Source organism: Lycium barbarum, chromosome 2 (genome assembly GCF_019175385.1).
Source record: "Lycium barbarum isolate Lr01 chromosome 2, ASM1917538v2, whole genome shotgun sequence".
NCBI lineage: Eukaryota > Viridiplantae > Streptophyta > Magnoliopsida > Solanales > Solanaceae > Lycium > Lycium barbarum.
Window position 1 is genome coordinate 10,279,473 of NC_083338.1, and position 6,000 is coordinate 10,285,472.

Consider the following 6,000-nt stretch of genomic DNA (forward strand, 5'->3'; position numbering starts at 1 on the left):
GTTAGCATTAGTGTTGAGTTGGTTTTGGTTTGGGCTTTAGTTGAGTTACTAACATCGATAGGATATAAACTTATTGACATTCAAAATTCTAAGTTCAAGCTTGAATAATATAATACTAATAGATAAAAAACTACAAAAAAATTTAAGAAATATTTATAAATTAAATTACAAATAAATATTTGTATGTATAAAATATTTTAAAAATTGAATACATGTAATGTCGGGTTGGTTTGATTCGGTTTGACTTTTATTAGTTAAAACCAAACCAAACCAAACCAAACCAATTATGGTCAGGTTTTTTTTTCAATACCAAACCAAACCACTAGTCGAGTTTTTTTTCTCAATTTGATGTGATTTGTCGGTTTACTTTGTACACCCCTACGTGGAAGTATTGTAGTGCTGTGAATTATTTTGTTCTAATTTTAGTACACATCTTAATTAGGGACCCCCCATGACCCCCTATATTTGACTAGCTAATTGTTGAATGTCTGATTTTATAATCTTGTGGGGTTGTAGGCTAGAGTTTTATTCGATCGATTATGTCAACTCTCATCTGACAGGTTGATTCCCACCAAGTTTTTCTATTTTTCCACCCACTTTTGGCAAATATTAGACATGTATATTACTACTAATACTATGCATCATTAAAAATATATTTAGTGCATGCACTGTTGTAGTTTGTCTTATAAAAGAAATTCCTGATTTATCTGCTTGCAATTAAGCAAACTTAGGAGAGATCGCAAGAATATCAAAGTATTGTTCCCTTCATCTCAATTAATGTGATGCATTTTATTAAACACACAGTTTTCTTTTAAAAATATAAAGTGTTGGACCAAAAACAAATCGTAGATATTAATTATATGGCAAATCAACTCACTAAAGGTAAATGATAATTGCTCCACTTCAGTGAAGCAAGACTGAATCCGGAGAATTCTATTCATGTAGTCTTTTAAAATCAAACCATTTTTACATGTAGAAAGTTAGCGCTCTTTCTGAGAAAGATTAGAAAAAAAAATGTATCACATAAATAGGGATAGGATTTGCTCTTTCTTTTAGAGGAGGAACTAGCCTTAAAGCACTAGGTTCACATGAAATTTGTAATTTTTACTCAAACCTTTCATTATATAGCTATAAATATTTTGAGTGTGAGCTCATTTATTATTATGGAGTACATTAATTAAAGATTGTTGTATAGACCCAAAAACTTTTTTCTTTTTTTGTCAGTTTAAGCCACCTTCCGCCGGGGGAGGTAGGCCGGCCCCTACCATGTATATATATATATATAAACCCATAAACTTTAAATCATGTATTCCGCTATCGCTTTCATTGCTATAATTAAGATTACTCTTCTTAATTCTAACCATCTCTCATTCAAAGTTTGTTTGTTTGCTTTTAACATAAAATCATTGCTTTCATAGAGAAACCATTGAACTATAACAATGTAGGTTGCTAGAGTGAATATACTTTTACGGAGTCGGAGACAATCATTTAATTTCTTTAGGTTTGTGAAGAATGCTCACCTACCTGCCCAAATCCTAATGGAGTACTACTTAATTTGGTTAATTGGTGGGATAACACTAACCAAAAAAAAAAAAAAGGGGGGGAGGGGGGGGGGGGGGGGGAATATAATTTACATGCTTTTCATAATTGAATTGTTTTTTATTGGATGAATGATGAATCCATAACCAACTCCATTGACTAGCTGCTACAAAAAGGAAAAAACAATTGTCAAAGTTATAAAGCTAGCTAGCGCCCATAATATAATTTCAGATGGTGGAACCAACGAGGAGGATTCCATATCACATGCTCTTGCTTTCATATATCATATTTGATGAAGTCGTTGTTTTCACATTTTGGCTCTTTTTTGTTTCTAATAACATTACATGACACGAGCTATATATGACAGTTTTTTTTTTTTTTTTTGGTTATTATAATTGTGGATTGCAATTCGCCAAATTCATAGGTGGCCCCATCCAAAAATGGATTTCTGTTAGAATCATTAGTAGAAATAAGAAAATGATTATATTGATACATTGGAGTAATTAGTTTCAGTTTTTCCACCGTAGCCGCCTTGGAGAATTTTAGATACGAACAGGAGCTCGCTTTGTAGTTTAGTTCCTTGCTTTATTTTTCTTGTCAACTAGTATAGTACTCGCGCGATGCGCGGGAAGTGTTAGAGAAATAAATTCGTAGCAATTATGATCTTATTTGGTAGACCTTATTATAATTTGTATTAATTTATCAATTGTGAAAACCATTTGATTCACAACTGTCTATCATCCATTTATCAATAAGTACAAAAATTTAAGATTTACATAAATGATATTAGTTTTCTTATTTAAGTTGGAGTATTAAATAAAAATTAATGCTTAAAGTACAAATTCTTACAAAAATGATTTGATTCTCTTTAGCTAACTCAACAAATGAAGAAGCCATAACGTGAATTTCAAGCCACGCCTTCTCAACATGTCAAACACCCCTTTATACAACTTCGAATGTAGATTTCAAATCATCTTGTAACACAGTAAGAAAATCTAAAAATTCATGAAATGTTAAAAAAAAGGAAGGAGCCAAGAAAATGAAACTGACCTAAAAAACTAAACATATTTGTGTTTACATATACCATACATATAAAAAAGTTAATGATAATTTTGGTCCGAAATGTTTGCAGGACAAACAAAAGTGAGAAAGGGAAGTACATCAAGTAATTATCTCACTGCTCAATGCCCCTTCTATTGCTGTTGTTTATGAATGTGATGGAACTCTTGTTTCTTTGTCTTCACGGTTCAACCTTTTAATATACTAGTCTAATCGTGCTTTGCACGATATTTCCTATCAATTTCAATTATGCAAGGTACTTATTTATAATTACATATATTTATTTTATGAGGTACAAAAATGTTACTATAATAAGATTGAAAATGATGTTTTTGGTGTATAGTTTTTTTCCCCCACAAGTGAAACACGTTGCGACTAAGATATTCAATATTAGGGGTTATGCAACAATATTTTTATTGTTGTTATTTACAACTATGAAAGTGTTGAAATTTGTTAATAACCAAAATTAAATTATAAGATATCTTGAAGTTTTAAGAACACATTATTTCCTGTCTATCCCAATAATAACAAGAAGATGTTAATTAGGTAATGTTATTGCTAATTAAATTACTTTGTTTAAACAAATATTTAAAGCAAATAATCCATGCCATTAATTAAAAAAATTTAACTTATGGACCAAATAAGATTTATAACACAAAGTGCAAAAAGTTTTCGTTGTATACTTGGATTCTTCAAAACAGTAGGAGTAATTCCAATTGAAGGCAAAGTGTGCATTATTATAATTTTATTTAATATGAAACTAATTATTCAAGTATATTTTTGCAAACCACCAATTGGTTTTAGTGTGTTACCACATCATCCACTCACGCGTGTAACTTACTTGAAATTATTGAGCGATTTGGAGGTTATACAAATATGTTATCTCGCCAAATAGATTTTATCATTTATTATAAAATTTTTGTAAAATATAGTAAATTTTAACTACATTAATATTTTTAAAACATGTAGTTGAACTACGCCATAGAAATCAAAGTAGTAAAAATCAAACTTCATAAATATCAGTTTTCTCTCATTCAAATTAATCATAGAAGGCATGAGGTGATAACGTCCAAATCCACTCCTCAAGGAGAAAGTGTACACGGTCGTATGCAATATAATTTACCCAACTATGAGTCGGGGTCGATCCCACAGGGAACAATATGCTAGGCGATTTAAACAAGGAATTATCACTTTCTACGCTGAGCCAAACACTTGATAATAATATTTGGTTTTTGATTAAAATTATAACTGATGCAAAAATATAAACTAACCTAGAAAGCGAGTAAAATGATCAATGGCCACAAGTTTAGATACAAAGGAAATTACACTCAAGTAACGATCCAATGTATTTCACGATTTTACAACTAAGAACGGGTTTATGTTAATAGATTATGATTTCTAAAATCTCATTGAAAGTCTTCCAACCAAATCAATGAATTTCACTCTAAGCTTTTCCAAGCCTTAGAGTGTGATATTGGGCACAATCAATTTAACCTCAAGTAACTATCCTCTTCCGAGCTCAAGTTATTGGATGAGTTTAATGACCCAAATTCTTGCTATTAACTCTTTTCCTAACCTCTACTTTCTTTTTCAAGCAAATTAAGTATGGGTGTTTAGGCGCAAATATTGTTGTACACCATTAAATGACATTAAAGCTTGAAGAGTTATTAGAGAAACAATAAACCCACTTCATTATAAATAACAATCATTCAATACATAAGCATAACAAGAGGTTTCATCCAACTTTGCAAATGAATATTTTCATAAACAAGATGAAAGTTATGGAATAAAATTCTACACACTTAGATATACAATACAAGCAAGGAATTTAAGAATTGAATTAAAGGTTTAAAAAATGCTCAACCAAATCTTCAAATCTTCAACCCCAAAGTGTGGTGTAGGAACCTAGTCTCCAAAACTTGTATGAAAATGGTCAAAGATGAGTTTTACAAACCCTAGCATTCTATTTATAGAAGTGCCAAAACGGGAACAAAATCTGGACAAAATTACCCTGCGTGCACAACATGCTACTCGCATCTTGTGTCGCATGTTGTGCCAAACTGTAGCATGTTGTGCAAATATCTCTGTCAGCACATGCTACAGCAAGTGTTGCTCGCATGCACAACATGCCGCTCGCATGCACGACATGCTGCAGCAAGTGCTGCCAGAAAGTGCTCTTTGTTTTATTTTTGCTCTATTTTGCTCCGTTTTGTTCCGTTATGCTCTCCGGGCATCTTATCCTACAAAACAACATAAATACACAAAAAGTAACAACAAAAGTACTTGAAGAGTTACAAAAGCTTAAGAAATTAGCATCGAATATCCCGTAATTTTACGGCACATCATGAGGCTGTTTCGTTATTTGATATAGTTTGTCACACTATATATGTCCTAAAGAATATGAAGGCTTGTATCATCTCCACCTTCGTTCTAGTGCGAAATTCAATTAAAATAAAAGTAGGATAAATCTACCGTTAATTTTAGAAAAACTTATAAAGATAGTATGTCTCTTTATCTTTTTTTAATCATTTTTAGGAAAAAAATAAAAAACTGCATATATCTCTTTAGTTTTTATTACTATCAGGAAGGACTTATAAAAATAGTATGTCTCTTTAGTTTTACAATAATCCTAACTTGTGCAATACATAATTGCTCAAATCTTTTACAATGATAAAAAATGATTATGTGTCATCTCTAAAGACTTATTTCAGCACGTAATTTGATATCATTAACGTGCTTTTAGGTTTATAGATTCAGTATGTCTCTTTAGTTTTACAATAATCCTAACTTGTGCAAACGTAATTTGCTCAAATCTTTTACAATGATAAAAAATGATTATATGTCATCTCTAAAGACTTATTTCAGCACGTAATTTGATATCATTAACGTGCTTTTAGGTTTATAGATTCAGTATGTCTCTTTAGTTTTACAATAATCCTAACTTATGCAAACGTAATTTGCTCAAATCTTTTACTATAATAAAAAGGATTATATGTCATCTCTAAAGACTTATTTCAGCACGTAATTTGACTTCAAATTCAAATACTAATAGGTAAAATTTAGATATTAGTAACGTGCTTTTAGGTTTATAGTTTTTGATTTTTCTAAGTATGTCCAAAAGAAATAGGATTCTAGTTTATTAAGTATATAAAAGTCATTCAATATTTGAAGGATATTTTGGTCAACCAACATTCGTATTCATGCTTTTATAATAATATAGATTTAGCATTAAACCTATTATATTTTTAAAATTCTGGGTTCATGTCTATTATATATTGTAATATAATAAATTTTTACACATAAATTAATACTCCACGTCCAAAAGTCGTGGGTTCAATTGAACCCACACCTAATATGTTCCATCAGCCCCTGGTTTTGATGTCCTTGTGTATGTGTACATAC